Source organism: Anthonomus grandis, chromosome 11, assembly GCF_022605725.1.
Source record: "Anthonomus grandis grandis chromosome 11, icAntGran1.3, whole genome shotgun sequence".
In the NCBI taxonomy this organism is placed as follows: domain Eukaryota; kingdom Metazoa; phylum Arthropoda; class Insecta; order Coleoptera; family Curculionidae; genus Anthonomus; species Anthonomus grandis.
The window spans coordinates 3,968,831-3,990,153 of NC_065556.1; the positions used below are offsets into that span (position 1 = coordinate 3,968,831).

Consider the following 21,323-nt stretch of genomic DNA (forward strand, 5'->3'; position numbering starts at 1 on the left):
TAGTTAGAGCATCATCAGGCCTTTAGAAGCCATCCACACACTTATGCTGTAACTGATGATGCTCTAACTAGAGCGAAACACGTGTAGCCCGTTTAATTACATGTTGTGAGACCGTGACTTTGTGTTTTTCTTTGTTTTTCGTCAATCTATAGTAAATACAGAGAGAAAAGGAAAGGTCTTATTATATATTATAATCAGAAATAAATTTCATTGAAATATTACTTACTTATTTCTGGGTATCATGCTTCAGAGAACCATGATGTGTTACAATACGCTCCGCTCTTTAATTTTAGTTTAGTAGAAAATATTCTCAAAACCTGCATATATCAAAATTATGTCAGGGTTCTAAAATGAATCGGTAATAAAATCGTAAACCAGATCAACATTGGAAATAATTTAAAAAATTTGCTTTGGTCCGATTGAAAAAAGTACTATACTACCAAATAGTTACATCTATTCTGTAGCAATAAAAGTTATAAAATTCTGTCTATTATTAATTTTAATATTATAAAGTGTATCGTTTAACTCTTAGCCATTATTTACAATTTAATTGTTAATTATGCCTAAAAAAACGAATTAACAACTTTGGTATTGTTTGGAAGGTAAACAGCTTAATTCCTTTATGTAAAGCCACCTTAACATGTTTTTGCATAATTCTGACTCACGTTGGTTGCTATCGGGCTTAAGCCATAAAAATCGAAGAAAAAAAGAAGAAGACGAAGAGACTTTCACTTGTCTTATCAATGTCACTTTCCGGCCCACAAGCATAAACGCCACCGGCAACGGAAGTTCCCAAAATCCAAACAAATGTTGGAAGATATTTTTAAGTCTCCGCATCTTTCTTACTTTCCTATATGAAAATAAAATGTAAGTATCACAATTACACACATACAAGTTTTTTTTTTTTAATTCAGTTTCATAATTACCAATTTTTAGTGAATAATCCTGAAATTTATGAAAATACATACATTTTAAGGTTATGTCATAATGTTTTGATTGTTATATTTGATTTTGTTTTTGTTATTTTAGTGGACTACACCAACAAAGGTTATGTGTTTTGCACCAGATTGAAAGCATCATAGCGAAAAACGGACCTGTCATATCTTTAAATTTTCAAAAGAGCCCCTGGAAAAAGAAAAATGAATATCTTTGCCAAGGAATACTAAGGTATTTTTACTAAATCTTTCATTTTTTTTAATACCTAAATGAGGTAATCTATAAATTTTGTTCCTTGTAGGCAAATGGATAAAAAACCATGTGTGTGAAGCTAGCGTCCGATCGATATCCAGCAACCAAAATCGAGAACGCAGCATATGCCGGTTGCCAGCGACCAATTTATAGTCCGCGCTCCCTGTTATTTAATCAATATAATGCCCGTCTCTCCAAAAATTCCCAAGGGATTTTAATAATTTTTTGTCCAGATATTAACAATGAATACCTAGATCGACTGACGATGGTCTCAAACCTCTACAAACTAAGGTTTTGTTGTGAAAATTAATTAAAAAGTCAAATGGTAAAAAAATGAAAAAGGCTCTAACTCCCAAAATTCCCAAAGGATTTGGATAAAACTTTTTTTTATAAAAGATAATAAATATCTAAATTGATTTTAGATGGTTGCAAACCTCTACAAACGAAAGTTTTTTGGTAAAAAATTATTGAATTTTTAGATGTACAAAAAAAATTTAAAAGCTATAACTTCCAAAATTCCCAAAGGATTCGAATAAAACATTTTCATGTAATTACTAATAAATATCTAAACCGATTTCGGATAGTTGCAAACCTCTACAAACAACACTTTTTTGGTAAAAAATTATTGAAATGTTAGATGTAGAAAAATATAAACAGCTATAATTCCCAAAACTCCCAAAGGATTTGAATGAAACTTTTTTACGCAATTAGCAATAAATATTTAAATCGATTTTACATGGTTGCAAATCTCTACAAACGAAAGTTTTTTGGCAAAAAATTATTGAAATGTTAGATGTAAAAAAATATAAACGGCTATAACTCCCAAAACTCCCAAAGGATTTGAATGAAACTTTTTTACGCAATTAGTAATAAATATTTAAATCGATTTTACATGGTTGCAAACCTCTACAAACGAAAGTTTTTTAGTCAAAAATTATTGAAATGTTAGATGTAGAAAAATATAAACGACTATAACTTCCAAAACTCCCAAAGGATTCGAATGAAACTTTTTTATACAACTAATAATAAATATCTAAATCAATTTTACATGGTTGCAAATCTCTACAAACGAAAGTTTTTTGGCAAAAAATTATTGAAATGTTAGATGTAAAAAAATATAAACGGCTATAACTCCCAAAACTCCCAAAGGATTTGAATGAAACTTTTTTACGCAATTAGTAATAAATATTTAAATCGATTTTACATGGTTGCAAACCTCTACAAACGAAAGTTTTTTAGTAAAAAATTATTGAAATGTTAGATGTAGAAAAATATAAACGACTATAACTTCCAAAACTCCCAAAGGATTCGAATGAAACTTTTTTATACAACTAATAATAAATATCTAAATCGATTTTACATGGTTGCAAATCTCTACAAACGAAAGTTTTTTGGTAAAAAATTATTGAAATGTTAGATGTAGAAAAATATAAACGGCTATAACTCCCAAAACTCCCAAAGGATTTGAATGAAACTTTTTTACGCAATTAGTAATAAATATTTAAATCGATTTTACATGGTTGCAAATCTCTACAAACGAAAGTTTTTTGGTAAAAAATTATTGAAATGTTAGATGTAGAAAAATATAAACGGCTATAACTCCCAAAACTCCCAAAGGATTTGAATGAAACTTTTTTACGCAATTAGCAATAAATATTTAAATCGATTTTACATGGTTGCAAATCTCTACAAACGAAAGTTTTTTGGTAAAAAATTATTGAAGTGTTAGATATAAAAAAATATAAACGGCTATAACTCCCAAAACTCCCAAAGGATTTGAATGAAACTTTTTTACGCAATTAGCAATAAATATTTAAATCGATTTTACATGGTTGCAAATCTCTACAAACGAAAGTTTTTTGGTAAAAAATTATTGAAGTGTTAGATATAAAAAAATATAAACGGCTATAACTCCCAAAACTCCCAAAGGATTTGAATGAAACTTTTTTACGCAATTAGCAATAAATATTTAAATCGATTTTACATGGTTACAAATCTCTACAAACGAAAGTTTTTTGGCAAAAAATTATTGAAATGTTAGATGTAAAAAAATATAAACGGCTATAACTCCCAAAACTCCCAAAGGATTTGAATGAAACTTTTTTACGCAATTAGTAATAAATATTTAAATCGATTTTACATGGTTGCAAACCTCTACAAACGAAAGTTTTTTAGTAAAAAATTATTGAAATGTTAGATGTAGAAAAATATAAATGACTATAACTTCCAAAACTCCCAAAGGATTCGAATGAAACTTTTTTATACAACTAATAATAAATATCTAAATCGATTTTACATGGTTGCAAATCTCTACAAACGAAAGTTTTTTGGTAAAAAATTATTGAAATGTTAGATGTAGAAAAATATAAACGGCTATAACTCCCAAAACTCCCAAAGGATTTGAATGAAACTTTTCCCAGTTCGTGCGTAAATGCATTCCCCGTCGTGTAATAAAACAAAATTTTAAAAAAAATTACACCAAAGTGCGCAAAGAATTTTATTGCTGGGCAGTTCAGTGGGTAAAAACTTAACTGCTTCTAACAACATATACAAATTCCTGGATGAATTTCCAAAAGGATCTTAACTGAGACCAGACACTGCTACAAACGGGGCCTATGTAAGTTTTCCTTAAATACAATTAATGAAACCTCCTCGGGTATACTTTCTAGGCATCCTGGTAGCAATCCAGCCAGTGGTTTTAACGTAATTTTTGATAGGACCTTTATGGAAAATATTGACTGTTGTCTCCTGAAAGAGAGCGATTACCTAAAGGGAAGACCCGGACTCCCTTTGTAGCACCTGACTGTAGTATCGACGACTTAGAGCTACTAGCCCCGATGGTTTAATTCCATACTACTATTTGGCTGGACTTGGATCTTGTATTTCTACTCAGAAATCACTATCTTTGTATTTGTTATATAAAATAAACAATTGGAAAATTATTATGGTCTTTTGATTGGTTAAAATAACTCAATTTAATTAGTTTAAATAGAGAATTTTGCAACATGTCTTAAATCTCATCACTTAAAATGTTTATTATTAATATTAAAAAAAAGTTTTATTCAAATCCTGTGAGAGTTTTGGAAGTTATAGCCTTAAGTTTTTTTAATACATCTAACAATTCAAAAATTTTTTACCAAAAAACTTTCATTTGTAGAGGTTTGCAACCCTGTTAAATCGATTTAAATATTTATTGCTAATTGCGTAAAAAAGTTTCATTTAAATCCTTTGGGAGTTTTGGAAGTTATAGTCGTTTATATTTTTCTACATCTAACATTTCAATAATTTTTTACCAAAAAACTTTCGTTTGTAGAGATTTGCAACCATGTAAAATCGATTTAGATATTTATTATTAGTTGTATAAAAAAGCTTCATTCGAATCCTTTGGGAGTTTTGGAAGTTATAGTCGTTTATATTTTTCTACATCTAACATTTCAATAATTTTTTACTAAAAAACTTTCGTTTGTAGGGATTTGCAACCATGTAAAATCGATTTAAATGTTTATTGCTAATTGCGTAAAAAAGTTTCATTCAAATCCTTTGGGAGTTTTGGGAGTTATAGCCGTTTATATTTTTCTACATCTAACATTTCAATAATTTTTTACCAAAAAACTTTCGTTTGTAGAGATTTGCAACCATGTAAAATCGATTTAAATATTTATTATTAGTTGTATAAAAAAGTTTCATTCGAATCCTTTGGGAGTTTTGGAAGTTATAGTCGTTTATATTTTTCTACATCTAACATTTCAATAATTTTTTACTAAAAAACTTTCGTTTGTAGGGATTTGCAACCATGTAAAATCGATTTAAATGTTTATTGCTAATTGCGTAAAAAAGTTTCATTCAAATCCTTTGGGAGTTTTGGGAGTTATAGCCGTTTATATTTTTCTACATCTAACATTTCAATAATTTTTTACCAAAAAACTTTCGTTTGTAGAGGTTTGCAACCATGTTAAATCAACTTAGATATTTATTATTGGTTGTATAAAAAAGTTTCATTCAAATCCTTTGGGAGTTTTGGGAGTTATAGCCGTTTATATTTTTCTACATCTAACATTTCAATAATTTTTTACCAAAAAACTTTCGTTTGTAGAGGTTTGCAACCATGTTAAATCAACTTAGATATTTATTATTGGTTGTATAAAAAAGTTTCATTCGAATCCTTTGGGAGTTTTGGAAGTTATAGTCGTTTATATTTTTTTACATCTAACACTTCAATAATTTTTTACTAAAAAACTTTCGTTTGTAGAGGTTTGCAACCATGTTAAATCAACTTAGATATTTATTATTGGTTGTATAAAAAAGTTTCATTCGAATCCTTTGGGAGTTTTCGGAGTTATAGTCGTTTATATTTTTTTACATCTAACATTTCAATAATTTTTTACCAAAAAACTTTCGTTTGTAGAGATTTGCAACCATGTAAAATCGATTTAAATATTTTTTACTAATTGCGTAAAAAAGTTTCATTCAAATCCTTTGGGAGTTTTGGGAGTTATAGTCGTTTATATTTTTCTACATCTAACATTTCAATATTTTTTTACCAAAAAACTTTCGTTTGTAGAGATTTGCAACCATGTTAAATCGATTTAGATATTTATTGTTAAATGTATAAAAAAGTTTCATTCGAATCCTTTGGGAGTTTTGGAAGTTATAGCTTTAAATTATTTTTTGTACATCTAAAAATTCAATTAATTTTTACCAAAAAACTTTCGTTTGTAAAGGTTTGCAACTATCTAAAATCAATTTAGATATTTATTATCTTTTATAAAAAAAAGTTTTATCGAAATCCTTTGGGAATTTTGGGAGTTAGAGCCTTTTTCATTTTTTTACAATTTGACTTTTTAATTAATTTTCACAACAAAACCTTAGTTTGTAGAGGCTTGAGACCATCGTCAGTCGATTTAGGTATTCATCGTTAATATCTGGACAAAAAATTATTAACATCCCTTGGGAATTTCAGGAGATACGGGCATTATATTGATTAAATAACAGGGAGCGCGGACTATAAATTGGTCGCTGGCAACCGGCATATGCTGCGTTCTCGATTTTGGTTGCTGGATATCGATCGGACGCTAGCTTCACACACATTAAAAAACCTTCAGTCCATGCATTGGTATGTAATTGTTGACAAAAATACAATGAATGGCCTCACTACTTTTCCACATGCAAAGAGGTTAACCAAGGAGAAATTAAAGAAATTGTCAAAAACCTAAAAGCTAAAATTCATTTTGCCGCAAAAAACTGGAGGATGTGAAAGAAAAAAGTGCAGAAGTTAAAATTAAGTTTTTCATATGAGCACATAAAAAATAATCATGACAAAGTTCAGTTGTATACAGGTTTGACATGTAATAAATATTTTTGTAATCTTATTAAGTTAATTAGTTTTATACATTATTTAAATAATAATTGTATACTTCACATAGAATATGCAGAAATTATATGTACATATATAAATTTTTTTATTATAGACACACACGTAATATCTTCATTAAAAATTATGATTGTATGTTATGTAGCATTAGAGCCTAAAAACATTAAGGAGAATAAAGGTCGTTATTGGCAAATGACTATATTATTTTCACTATTTCCTACATTTTTGGTGAAGGGAATAGGCTCTGCCCTAAAAAGCCAGGTTAAACCAAGAGCAAAAAAGTTTAGGTCTCATGAGTGTAAGTAAAGTAAACCTTTCTATTAAAAAGGCCATCCAAGATAAAAAAAATATACTAAAAATATTAATGTTAATTCTTTAGCGACATCTAGGGTGGATATGCTGAATCAACTCATCAATTAATTCACTGTCGTACTGATGAAAGTTATGGCGTATTCACCAAAGTATGCAGATAATCGCTGAATTCAAAATAATTTTATTTGCGTTTTCAAATTATGCTTAAAATTCAAAACTTCTTTTTTTACCTTAAAGGCCATGCAAAACTTAGTAGAAAAGTTTATTAAGTAAATTTTCCACGATTTATACGTGCCACAAGATAAAGGGAAAAGAGGGTCCCATTTATTAGGATATTGGGATAAGACAACCAGGTTTTTATGTCGATTTTTTTTATTTTCCATTTTTATTTTGAAAAGCAATTGTAATAAAATATAAAAAGAATTAACAGGAAAAGAATCGGTAATAAAAGAAACTATTAACGAATTGAATCGAAGCTATAGAAGCCGAGATATTAGTAAAAATGTGGGAAAAACAAAAGAAAACTGGTTTTTTCCCACGGTACAATTTTTTTTTTTTTAAATGATTATTGACAAATTTTAAAGTAAGCCCTAAACTAACAATTTCCAGTAAAAAAACTCAATAAAAAAAAAATTTTTTTTTTGGTCGAAAATCGAAAACCCACGAAAAATTTCGAAAAAATGATTTTTATTTTTTTCTGAATTAACTGTGAGTCTGAGAACTTTTTGTTTCAAACAAAAGTTCTCGGGAATATTACGAGGTATCCGTATGTCAAAACGAATCGGTTCTAGCTATCATAGAATCGGAGAAACTTGAAAAAAACTGTAAAACATAAATATCGAATTATCAAGAGCCCTATGGAAAAATATCAATTTTTTATTTTTCTATCCTGCACTACTTCAGAGTACCTTTAAAAAAGGTTATTACCAATTTGACTCTAAAATGAACAGAAACCCTATTTCTTTGCAATTTTCGATTTTCGAACAAAATCCGGGGTCAAAATGACCATTTTTTCAAAATATGCTCTGAATTTAAAATTTCTTTTTTCTGGTTAAAGACCATTCAAAAACTAGTAAAAAAGCTTAATAGCAAAATTTTCCACGATTTAAAGGAGTGCCACAATATAAAGAGAAAGATTAGGTCCCATAAGAATTCATGTTTTTTCGTGGATTTTTTTGATTTTTCAGTTTTATTTTTGAGAGCCAATAGTAATAAAGTATTAAAAGAATTGACAGGAGAAGAATAAGAAATAAAAGAAACCATAAACGAATTGAATCGAAGCTATAGAAGCCGAGATATAAGTAAAAATGTGGGAAAAACAAAAGAAAACTTCCTTTTTCCCACTGTACAATTTTTTTTTCCTAAAATGATTAATGGCAAATTTTAAAGTAAGCCCTAAACTAACAATTTCCAGTAAAAAAACTCAATAAAAAAAAAAATTTTTTTTTGGTCGAAAATCGAAAGGGGTATACCCACGAAAAATTTCGAAAAAATGATTTTTATTTTTTTCTGAATTAACTGTGAGTCTGAGAACTTTTTGTTTCAAACAAAAGTTCTCGGGAATATTACGGGATATCCGTATGTCAAAACGAATCGGTTCTAGCTATCATAGAATCGGAGAAAATTGAAAAAAACTGTAAAACATAAATATCGAATTATCAAGAGCCCTATGGAAAAATATCAATTTTTTATTTTTCTATCCTGCACTACTTCAGAGTACCTTTAAAAAAGATTATTACCGATTTGACTCTAAAATGAACGGAAAACCTATTTCTTTGCATTTTTCGATTTTCGAACAAAATCCGGGTCAAAATGACCATTTTTTCAAAATATGCTCCGAATTCAAAATTTTTTTTTTCTGGTTAAAGACCATTCAAAAACTAGTAAAAAAGCTTTATGACTAATTTTTCCACGATTCATACGAGCGTCACAATCTAAAGAGGAAGATCAGGTCCCATAAGAAGCAATGTATTAGGATAGGAAAAAGTGGTTTGTTTCTTGTTTTTTTTTTTTATTTTAAAAGGCAATTATAATAAAATAAAAAAAATTTAAAGAAAAAAAAAACGAATAAAAAATGTATCAACTTATTGAATTGAAGCTATGAAAGCCGTGATCTCAATAATATAGTAAAAAAAATATAAAAATACACCTTTTTTTGACACCGCATCAATGTCTTTTTTTTCTAAATTGATAAACTATTAATATAAATTTATTACCAATTTAGCAACCCCCACTAAAAGAACCCTAACTAAAATAAAATTATTATTACTATTTTTATAAATATTATCAACATGCTAAAGTATTATTATATTATTATATTATATATTATTAACATGCTGAAGATTAATATTACTATTATTATAAATATTATTTTTTTTATAAATGCCTTAAAACCTTAAAACCCGCCGTATAATTCTATTTATATACTATTATTATCCTCATAAATGTTCCATAATATCAATACCCTCTGTATATTTCAAATATTTATTTATTAATATTTATATTCGTTTTATTTATCCTAATAATTTATCAAGAAACCGCGTAAAATTGTCCCCATAATACTAATAATATTCATTAATAAAATAACTCATGACGTCACGAGACGAACACGACGCGTTTATAATTGTTGCCAGACATCCTCCATCCTTCTCTCAAACCGCTTTTCCTACTCTAACTCGTAGCGCAAACGGGCCGAATTTGCCGCCACAATACCCCGAAAACCCCGCGCTTACATCTGACCATGTGCGACTCGATAGTGACGTCGTCCGTATGCCTTTACATTGGGTCAATTTAGTGCTGGACCGCCAACGTTATTGCACCATGAGCTGGCTCCCTGTGTCTCGAGGGTATGACTGGTTGATTGGAACGGCTTATTTTTGGGGGTTTTTCTTAAATAACAGCTCGTTGCGGAAAAACGGTAACATTTGAAGAAAAATGGTTTTTAGTAGATTATAGCCAGATAGTGTCCGGTGATTTCAGAAAAAAAATGGTTTTCGTAGGTGTCATAGGTATGCCGGTATAAAGCGTCAAAGTTAAAAAAAGGTGTAGAGCAAAAACCGCTCTACGTAGAAGACCGTAGACTATGTCGAAAAATAGCTTTTAAAAAGTTATTAAAACGCTGAAAGTTTGAAATGTCTAGGTGCCGCCATTAAAGAGTTATTAAGAAAAATAGAAAAAATCGGTCAAAAAAAGGCTCAAAAAGGGGTTCATATTTGTTAACACAGCTCACCCTGTATAATACCTAGCGACATGATTAATACTTCTATTTAATCCTAAAGGATTAGGCTTTTAAACAGTGTAAACAAAAAAAATTAAAAAAATTTTTTACTAGTAAAAAAAAAATAATTTCTCGAAAAATGCACTTTTTTTTAAAAAAAAAAAAATAATTTTACGTTTGAGCTCGTTTATCTCGGAAGCAGTTGCTTTTTGAAAAAAATTGTTTTAACAAAAAAGATAACTACATTCACGTAGAAAAGGGCTGTTTTATTCGCATCATCATGAAGGTCACCGTTAAGGCCCCACCAATGTTTATGTCCGCGAGGTACCGCGCAAAAAGTTCAAATTTCATTCACAGAAAAATCCGACTTCCAATGGGTTTTTTTTTTTAAGCTCCCCTTCTGCACTGCTTCCCATGAAGGGCTTTGACGTCTGTGAGTTTCAGAAAATTCGGCTCAGTCAGTTTTTCACAAACCTCTGCAGCGGCTGTTTTCGCGAAAAATCTACACCGTCACGTAGCCTTAACCTTCCCACATATAACGGTGAAAACCAGAAAAAAAAATTCGCCATAGAAGCAAAGTTATTAACGTTTATGTGACGCAGGGTCCCGAAAATCACCCAACTATGTACGGTGCGTTCTTACAATACGCGAAGCGTATTGTAATAATAAACAAAAAAATAATAATATCAGAAAATATATTTTTGCATTCATCACATCTGACGAATGCGAAATCAAAAATTTTATGAATAATTATTTTTTTGATCGACTGAAGATGGTGTGCCCCTCGACACCTAGTTTTTTAAGTAATTTATATTTAAGTACTATGTTTTTCCTTCTAAAATGTCGATTTATGGCTTGGTTTATTTAAAATAATCTGGAACAAGAAATATTGACCACTAATATTATTTAAAACAAAAATCGGTGAATTTGTCAAACACAAAATGTACTCTTCATTGGCCATTCCGTTCCCTAGCGTCGTGATACTAGCTTGTTCGGGAAAAGATTAAAACTAAACTAAATCTAATAGAAATAGAAACATATCATCCATTTTTCTCTAAGAGACCAAACGAAAACAAAAACAAAGGTAAGGACACAAAGTCACGGTCTCATCCAATCTATATAATTTCTTAAAAAAGCTTAAAAGCTACACGTCTTTCGCTCCTCTCAGTTGTAATGTGATCTGTGTAGGTCTAGGCCTAATGATGCTCCGACAGGAGCGAAACACGTGTAGCTTTTAAGCTTTTTTAAGAAATTATATAGATTGGATGAGACCGTGACTTTGTGTCCTTACCTTTGTTTTTGTTTTTGAGAGTTGTAATGTGATCTGTGTAGGTCTAGGCCTGATGATGCTCCGACAGGAGTCATACCAGTCACCTGGTATATATATAAATATATAGGAAAAAGGGAACACTTAATAACTTTTTTATTTTTTAACATAAACAAATGGAATTTGGTATATCGATAGAATAGTTATAAGAGCATCTTTTGACATATTCTATTGTTTACCATCACTTCCGGTTTAACAGGAAGAGACACTAACTTTCTTATTTTAAATCGGACACTTGGTATATTATTACGTATTTCGATAGAAAATAATTTTCTAAAAATAATGATATTCTATTTGCTACTTTTTGTTTTATACTCATGGAAAAAATCATTTTTTTAAATTTTAAAATAGGGTGCTATAAATGCGTTGAAAGTTTTAATTTTCAATCAAGTATTACGGAAAAATAGTTTTCATTGCATTTTATAACTTAAATCGTTAGTATAAACTCAAGTCACATAAATAAACGCATTTAATTAATAAAAATAACATAGAAGGCTTTAATTTCTTCAATAGGCTGCGTTTTGATGCGTTCTTCAATTATTTTTCATTTGACATATTATATACTTGCGCAATTATTGTTTTGCGCAATTATTATTTGTTATTTAAATATATTTGCTGATGTTTGAAATGTTTACTAATGAAGAAAAGGTTGCTTTGCCGTACGCTATATTCCCGCGCATACGTACTTTCATTAGACAAGAAGGTGGTTGTTTCCAACAATACATATAAAAAGTTTATATTAAAATAATTCATAAACCTCATATTTTTTCAGTTTGTTTACCTATGTCATGTTAAGTAAATGTTAAATAAAATATGTAGTATTAAGATGAAAAAAAAAATTGCATTGAAAAATTTGTTCTTTTATTCTCAAATAGTAATATGACGTTTCACAAAATATGATATATTATGTCAGTTGAAAAAAATAAGCAGGCGTGTCATTACTGTTCGTTCATTTTGGTTAAATAGTTTTTTTCTTCTTATGGGCATATTTATCAACCGATTTAAAAAATAATCATATCAAATTATTAGGAAAAAGAAACCGCATTTTAAAAGTAGTTGCTCCCAATAATATGCTATTTAAAAAATAAAGTAAATGCGAAAATTAATAGTTTGGACATTTTAAATAGTCGCGTAAAGTCATAAAATGCAATGAAAACTATTTTTCCGTGATAACTTGATTAAAAACTAAAATTTTCAACGCATTCATTTCAAGCACCCTATTTTAAAATTTAAAAAAATTATTTCTTCTATGAGTATAAAATAAAAAGTAGCAAATGTTTTTAGAATAGTATACCAAATTTCATAAAAAATTTTCACATTACTGTATCTCAAAAGTTAAGACGTTTAGGACTTTAAACTTTTTTCTTAAAATGGGTCCAGAAATCACCCCCTTAAATATTAGCACGTCTTTAAGGAACCCCCTGTATAACCCGAATATATCGACCCGAAAAGCTGCAACTGATATGAATATACCAAGGACTACCATTCAAAAAAATAAATATAGTCCATATAAGCCTACTATTGTTCAAGGTTTAAGGAATACAGACTACCTAAGACGATTAGAATTTTCAAACTGGTTTGTAAGGCAATGCCAAGAAATACCTAATTTCAGCAGGAAAATTATTTGGACCGTTTTTTAGCAACTGTGGAGTATTCAACAGGCATAATCGTCATTTTTGGGCTACTGAGAATCCCCATGAAGTGGCTGAACGTAGGCTACAAGTAAGGTTTGGATTTAATGTACGGTAAGTTAATTACCTACTCCATAAAATTATTTTCAAGTAAAATGCTATATTTGTTTTTAGATAATCACCTTATTGGGCTCTTTATTTATAACCAAACACTGAGAGGTCAAAGATATTTAAATCTTTTGGATACAGTGTGGCTCAAATTGGATGTACATGTATGGGTATCTTGAAAGCTATAAGAGATAGAGAATTGGTTAAATGGGGAAAGTTGTAGGGCATTTAGCTACCAATTTAGTGCCGCTTTCAAAACGATTTTATCTTTTTCCGATTTTCTTTTTTTTTATAGCGGCCTTTTTTTTGCTAAATTAAAAAGATCTTTAATTAAAGTTATTAAAGTAATTAAAAAAACTTTAATAGAGTTATTTAATAAAAAATATCCCAATCGTCCGCCAATATCGCAATCGAAAGTTAGCAAGATTGAACAGAAGTTTAGTCAATTTGGTCATGTAAGAGATGTTCCTACATGTGGTCATCCTCAACTTGATGAAAATAAGCAGTTAAAAGTTTTATTGACGGGTCAAGATAATCAGCATGTAGCATCTTGGCAGGTAGCAAAGGATATTCAAAAAACATGTGTTCTTAAAATACTAAAATCATACTACTACGAATAAACAAACGTGTGGGCTGGCGTTGTTGGTGACATTATTATCGAGCCTTTGTTCTTTGAAGAAAATTTAGCAGGTAAGAGATACGTGAGTTTTCTAGAACAGGAACTTGTTCCATCTCTGGCTACCCTTTTTCGCGAGATAAAGCGTCCGGATTTGCCACATCATAATATCTGTTTCCAACAAGATAGGTGCTTTCCCATTTTGCTGTGGACGTTCGAACTTACTTACACGACACTTTCCCAATCAGGTGGATTGGAAAAAAGCGGTGTGATTGAGTGGCCACCAAGCTCACCCGATCTAAAATCACTAGGCTTTTTTTATGGGGATACTTTATTTGAGGTATTTAACAGCCAACCGGCAAATCTCGATGATTCAAAACAACGTATCCGTCAAGAAATACGTCGAATAATACCCGAAATGTTTCGAAATGTGCAGCAAGAACTTTGTTTTCGATAGAATAAAACGTTTTAAAAATTAGTTTATTTTTCCATTTCTTCATGACCTTTTTTTAAAATTTTAAAATTTTGAAAGAGAATAAGTCAAAAACGCTTGGTCTTAGGTTAGACTTAGGCTTGGACTTAGTTATAAGAAAAAACAAAGTTAATTATGGTTGGCAAAAGACGAAACGTCTTATTAAAAATCTAAGAACACCATCATGTAACACGAAAAAAGTAGTAATGCATAAGTGCCAAATGTTTTAAAATCGGATAAGAAAAAAGCTCAGAAAAAATAAAATCGCTTTTTCAAAATTTCGGATTTCTTCAAATATCTTCGAAACCATTCGGAATTTTTAAATTTTTTAAACAGCATATTATTAAGTTCAAAAATTCTTAACTTTGTCCCAATTTAACCATCTTCGATTTTTCTTAAGGCTTCCGAGATCCCCATGTTGACGGTCGAATTTGAAACACCCTGTATAGTTTTAGTTTTAATATTTTCCAGAAGATGCTAACATTCTTGTCGACTTATTAGCTGTGTCAAGAAAAAAATAAAGAGTTTTGGTTAGTGTTAAAACTGTTTTATGATTTAATATTTAAATTATTTTTTTTGGGGATTTATGAAGGATTTCGTGTTCCTGTGAAAAAGTACCACATAAAGAAAATTTATATCGGAAAAATATTTTTTTATGAAATTTATTGTTTTTGTTCCTAGACTTTCTATTTCTACAAATTTCAATACAACGAAATTCTATTTCTACCATTCCCCTATTTAAAGTAATTAAAAGAAAGAAATGCCTTGTGCCTTTTTATAAGATTTGTTCTCATAATCTATACCAGCTCCAGTAATATGTAAATATAAGACTTTGTTACTTTCTAATCCTGTTATTTTATACAAATTAATATTTTACCTACAAATTAATTACAGTGCATTTGCTGCTTTCATTTAATTATAAAATAATCCTATTTTTAGCTGTATGACCAATTAAATATGAAAAATCTGCCAAATCAAAACTGTTTTTCATTTTCAAATAAAAGTCACCCCACCTGATATAGAATTTGAAGTATCCAGCTTAAAGGCAATCGATAATCCCGTATAACTATACTCCACAAAACTGGAAAAACTCCGACACCGCCGTCGTGATAACTATGTAAACAATAGAAAACGACGCCTTACGCCGCCGTCGCGATGCACCGTTTTAAACTGCTGGGGCTGGGATCTAATCTAAATGTAATCTAGCTAACGCGTGCGCTTGATCATGAGATATTAGTCTGGGCTTATTTTGGGTGGTGAATTTAATAATATTTAGAACTTTTAATATCAACTTGGAGTTCTATTATTACTACTACTACTAATATGAATGAAACCGGCTGCAATATCTCGAGAGAACCCATCCAAAAAAGGGGTTATAAAGGATGTTCCAATATGAGGTGTCGGATGTTGGTAACGAATAAAATAACATTCTTATAAAATACATATCTGAACTTATTTAGGGCAGTGTAGGATTTTATTTATCCATTTAATTTTATTTTTATTAAAATAAGGCAAATGCTCTATTCATTACTCGAATAAATCCTAATATCGATTATGTTCAATTACCAAGTACATAAATAAAGCAACAATTTTTAATGATTAATATAACTAAGGTACATTTTTATTGGTCATATCAAATTTATAAGTGGAAAAAGTATTAAAGTTAGTATGGCTACGGAGATTTCTTGTTTTCTTCTTGATTTATTGGAGTCATAAATATACCTAAACTGCTAATGTATAAGGCCACGTACCCAAAAATAGCCGCCATTTTTGGTGTGTCTTCTTGATGTTAGTCATTCTGAACATTTTTAGTGTTGCCAACAAAAAATAACATTTATATATATAAGTAAGAGGTCTTAGACGCAGGCAAAATTAACACAACAAAATTTTACAATTGCACATCCACAATCCCATATATATGTTTATATATATATACAGGGTGTCCCAAAAGTATGGACACACCCAACAATCTTGGGAAATATGGGCGCTAGAAAAAATCTTTAAATACAAATTTTTGAGGAATCAATCGGTGCCCTTAAACTGATGGTGACCTTAAACTTGACCTTGAGCTTGACCTTCAATGTTATTTGAAGGTCAAAGCGATTTTTTAAAATGGGTACCCCTATTTTTGAGTATTGAGGTGTGAGGTTGAAGTAATCCCGAGAGGTCAAATAATGACTTCTTTAAAAATCTTGCGAGTTCTGTGGTAAAAGAAAGCAAATAAAGGTCATACCCTAGGTAAGTCTTAACGAGGAACCCAACGGTGACCTTGGTTTTAACGTTGAACCTCATTTTCAAGGTCATTTGAAAGTCGACCTCATTTCTTCAAATGGAAATCCTTATTTTTGTTACCGGATTCGAGAAGCGAGAAATTTCACGTATGTGTAAGGTGTGTTGAACAAGAGATGTAATTGTGACCTTCAATTTGGCCTTGAAGGTTATTTGATGGTCAGCTTTTTTTTTAAATAGGAACCCCTATTTTTGACACCGGCAATCAATAGAGCGGGAAATTTTACGTTCAGATATGTAGTAATTAGGTCGCAGAAAAACTTTGATCTTAAGGGGTTACTCCAAGGTCATTTACCATCAACAAGGTATTGAGATACCTTTAAATATTTTTTCGATCGGTAAAGTTTTTATTTTTTTAGTTTTCAACGAGGAATGCAGTAGCCACCTTCAACATTACCTCCAACTCGACCTACACTTGACCGTCGAGGTCATTTCAAGGTCAACTGTTTTTTTTTAAAATCGGGAATCCCAGTTTTTGTACCGGAAACCATTTTACATTCAGACAGTATTTTTTTAAAATGATGATCTGAATCTCGTCCTTATTCTTACTTTTAGCGTTACCCAGAAACAACGACGTGGACGTAGTAAGATCTGTTTCCTTTGGAGTGCTTCATTAACGTGAGTCCCCTTGCCTCTCACGAGTGAGGTGCTGTCCAGCCGGTGAAGGCAAGACAGTCTGATGTCCGACCGGTGAAGGCAAGACAGTCGGCTGTGCAGCCGGTGAAGGCAAGACAGTCTAATGTCCAGCCGGTGAAGGCAAGACAGTCTAGTGTCTGGCCGGTAAAGGCAAGACAGTCTAGTGTCCTGGCGGTGAAGGCAAGACAGGCTAGTGTCCAGTCGGTGAAGGCAAGATGAAAAATCTTTCAAAAATCGTGAGTTACCATTTAAAGTTCTTGCTCGAAATATCCTCCATTTTTAAGTTGACAATGCTCCATGCGATCATAAAATGCTGAAACTGCCCTTTGAATCATATCATTTGGGATTGCCTGCATCGTGTCAATAATACGTTGTCGTAAATCCTCCAAGTTTGCAGGTTTTGTAGCATACACTTTGTTTTTGACGTAGCCCCATAAAAAATAATCTAGTGGCGACATGTCAGGGGAACGAGGAGGCCATTCAATAGTTCCTCTGCGTCCAATCACTCGTCCTGGAAATGTTTCGTCTAAATAATTACGCACATTTATTGCATAATGAGGGGCAGCCCTATCTTGTTGGAAGTAAGTGGTGTTAAAATTGTCACCGGCAATCTCATTTATTGCAGGTACGATTTCATTCCTCAACATGGTTAGGTACTTTTCTCCTGTCAAATTTCCTTTTATAAAAAACGGCCCTACTATTCTATCGTTTAGTATACCTGCCTAAACATTTAGTTTTTGTGGATTTTGCGTATGTGATTCCAAAAACCAATGTGGATTCTCTGATGCCCAGAACCTACAATTGTAACGATTAACGTTGCCATCTGAAAAGTACAACTGAAAAGTACATTCATCGGAAAATACTATTTCGTTTAAAAAATTGTGTCGCGCATCTATACGGTTCATTATTAATTCTGCAAACTCCAGTCTTCGATCGAAATCATCCTCATTCAATTCTTGTACCAATTTGATTTTATATGGATGAAATTTCAACAGTTTCATAATTCTATGAACAGAAGTCCTAGAAACATTAGTTTCCCGAGATACTTGTCTGATGGAGGTTCCAGGAGTTTCCAGGAGAATGATAATGCCACATTCAAAGAGGTTTGTTCATCAGTCGCTATCTTAAGCCTTCCACTTTTAGGGCGATCTTTGATACTACCAGTTTGCTCAAAACGAGAAATAGTTTTTCCTACTGTTTTTTGTGAAATTCCTGGTTGCAACGGTAAACTTTCAATTTGAAATTTTTCGCAAATTTTCCATTTATTGTAAATTTGCTAGAATCAGTCGTGTTTTTCTATTAAGGCTATCACGGCCGCAAAGGTAAGCTCCAAGCTTGTACTAGAGTGCATATAAGTCCTGAAAAAACTGGTACAGGTTGGATGTAGGGTCCAGCTCGTCTGGATACCTGGCCACGCAGGCCATGCAGGTAATGAGGAAGCGGACTTTCTTGCCAGCCTGGGATCCGTGAATGTGCCGATGGGGCCGGAACCCATAGTTGGTATCGCCAAATGCGTTGCGGTCGCGTCAATGAAGGGTCTGCTGGACAAGTGGACCCACCGAAGATGGACTGAGTCTCCTGGTATGAGACAGGCCAAAGCGCACATAGGTGGGCCCTCTGCCTGTCCCACCAAAAATCTACTACGCCTAAAAAGACGCGAAATTCGGCTAGTGACAGGTCTTTTAACCGGTCACTGGCACTGAAGAAGCCATCTCCATACTATCGGTATTGCGGACAACCCGGAATGCCGATGGTGCTGTGAGGAGGATGAAACCATTGACTATGTAGTCGGGGAGTGCCCAGCACTCACGCGCGCCAGGTTCAAATACTTGGGTAACACTTTCAGTGTACCGAGTGACTTTAAGTCCTTCAGACCAGATAGCCTTATCGGTTTCTCTAAGGCCGTTGGGCTCTGGTAACCCCCGGTAAGGCATGACGGGTCCATCAGGAGACCTATATGCACAACTGCCTTGGCAGCCCATTGTTTCGACAATTCAAGGACGATATTCAAGTTGAAGTGGCTACCGGATTCCTCGTTGAAAACTAAAAAAAGAGAAACTTTACCGATCGAAAAAATATTTAAAGGTATCTCAATACCTTGTTGAGGGTAAATGACCTTGGGTAAATAACCCTCAAGATCAAAGTTTTTCTGCGACCTAACTACTACATATCTGAACGTAAAATTTCCCGCTCTATCGATTGCCGGTGTCAAAAATAGGGGTTCCTATTTAAAAAAAAAGTTGACCATCAAATAACCTTCAAGGTCAAGTTCAAAGCCAAATTGAAGGTCACAATTACATCCCTTATTCAACACACCTTATACATACGTGAAATTTCTCGCTTCTTTCGAATCCGGTAACAAAAATAAGGATTTCCATTTGAAGAAATGAGGTCGACCTTCAAATGACCTTGAAAATGAGGTTCAACGTCAAATCCAAGGTCACCGTTGGGTTCCTCGTTAAGACTTACCTGGGGTATGACCTTTATTTGTTTTCTTTTACCACTGACCTCGCGAGATTTTTAAGAAGTCATTATTTGACCTCTCGGGATTACTTTAACCTCATACCTCAATACATGCCCGGGCGTAAAATTTTCCGCTTTTTCAAAATCCGGTATCAAAATCCTCTATTTTGACACCGGATTTTGAAAGATCTGTGGATTTTGAAGATTGTGTATATATCATATATATATATATATATACACTTCTTTCTATCAAGTCGAGATCCGATCATATCGTGGACTACCTGAGATCCACCTGAAGCCCTTAATATATGGAAGCAATAATTTGTTAATATATTTAACAAAGTGGTTCAACTAATGGGATCATGAGAGGGGTAGATTTTTTCAACCCCTTTATATATACCATGTATATATATCAACCCGAGATCCACTAAATATATGGTAAAACTCGAGATCCGACCTTGTATATCATTAAAGTCACCGCATAACGTGAGATCCAAGGATGTTGCCAGATCAAATATTGCCATTTTGTAAAACAAAATTAGGTTTTGTTAATCTTTTATGTTTACCTATAAACTATTTCTGTATTAATACAAATGGAAATATAGATGAACGTATAGTAACAACTGTGACGATAATTAAGTAATTTAAACAGAAAGTAAGACTATATTTTAAAAATCTATATATATATATATATATATATATATATATCCCGATTACAAGCTGAGATCCATTTTTGTTATACGAACAACAACCCGAGATCCGATTTTCAAGATGAGATCCGTTTTCGGATCTCGCCTTGTAACACGTGTATATAGGTCGCATTTAAATGCTAAAGGTCTAAAACGACTTTTTTCAAAAAATTGTCCGGATCTCGTTTGGCACGATTATGTATATTATATACTAGCATGTGTTCCGTCCTAAATCTCTAGGTGGCGCTCGAGCCGCCTTCCTCTGTATGCTGTATTTCAGTTAAGACGAGATCCGTCAATCGCGGCAACGTTGATGAATTATTTTTTAACTGCAGGCGCGGATTTTTATGGGGCATTAGAAAATGAGCTTTGTCTTGAACTTGATGATTTGCAATATATAGGGACATAAATTATTATTTTTAGTTGTCAGCGTTTTCTAAAGTATATTACGATTAAGACGAGATCCATCAGACCAGCATGACTAATGTCTTTAAACAGGCAATAAAAGTATAAATAGAGGAAATACACTTTGATTCTCTAGAACTAGAACTTCTTTGCATAACGTCAAAAAAATTAACTGTTAAAACATTTTTAACTTATACGCTGTAGCTTTTATTAGAATCCGCATACAAATAACTGCAGAGAAAGAAATTAACAAAATTTGAAATGTCAAATTGTATGTAGACTGACCCAAATTTAACATTTTTAGCTTATTCATAGCGCTCTTTTCCAAAATTAAAAATTTAATTTTTTTATGGTATGTAAAAATTAGAAAATTTTAAATAAAACAAAGTCAATTTACGATTAGATGAGTTGTGATAGAAATCAAGTAAATACGCCAAAAAATGAACACTTATGTTAGAATATTCTCGTTTTCTTTTTAACACTTCTTTAAAAAATAAAACACATCAATCTTGATATAGAGGGTTCACGTTTAATTTTATATTTGACAAAGTTCTGTCAATTACCTCCTCACCTCCAGCTAACCTCACTTTGATACATCA

At 31.8% G+C, this 21,323-nt stretch overlaps 1 protein-coding gene and 2 long non-coding RNA genes across 3 annotated transcripts in view; 2 read left to right on the forward strand and 1 right to left on the reverse strand.

Annotated features, from left to right (window-relative positions):
• LOC126742564 (calcium release-activated calcium channel protein 1-like) overlaps positions 1–15,401 on the reverse strand; it is a 91,713-nt gene extending 76,312 nt beyond the window's left edge. The window contains exon 1 of the mRNA XM_050449285.1: positions 15,256–15,401. The gene's annotated coding sequence lies outside the window, so the exon portion shown is untranslated. The remainder of the gene's footprint in view (positions 1–15,255) is intronic.
• Positions 751–2,025, forward strand: LOC126742565 (uncharacterized). The gene is made up of 3 exons (XR_007662607.1): positions 751–867; positions 1,030–1,167; positions 1,238–2,025. It is a non-coding gene; the product is annotated as an uncharacterized LOC126742565 (long non-coding RNA).
• LOC126742566 (uncharacterized) lies at positions 2,404–4,130 on the forward strand. Its single transcript, XR_007662608.1, has 2 exons — positions 2,404–3,805; positions 3,858–4,130. It is a non-coding gene; the product is annotated as an uncharacterized LOC126742566 (long non-coding RNA).
• Positions 15,402–21,323: the final 5,922 nt, after the last annotated feature.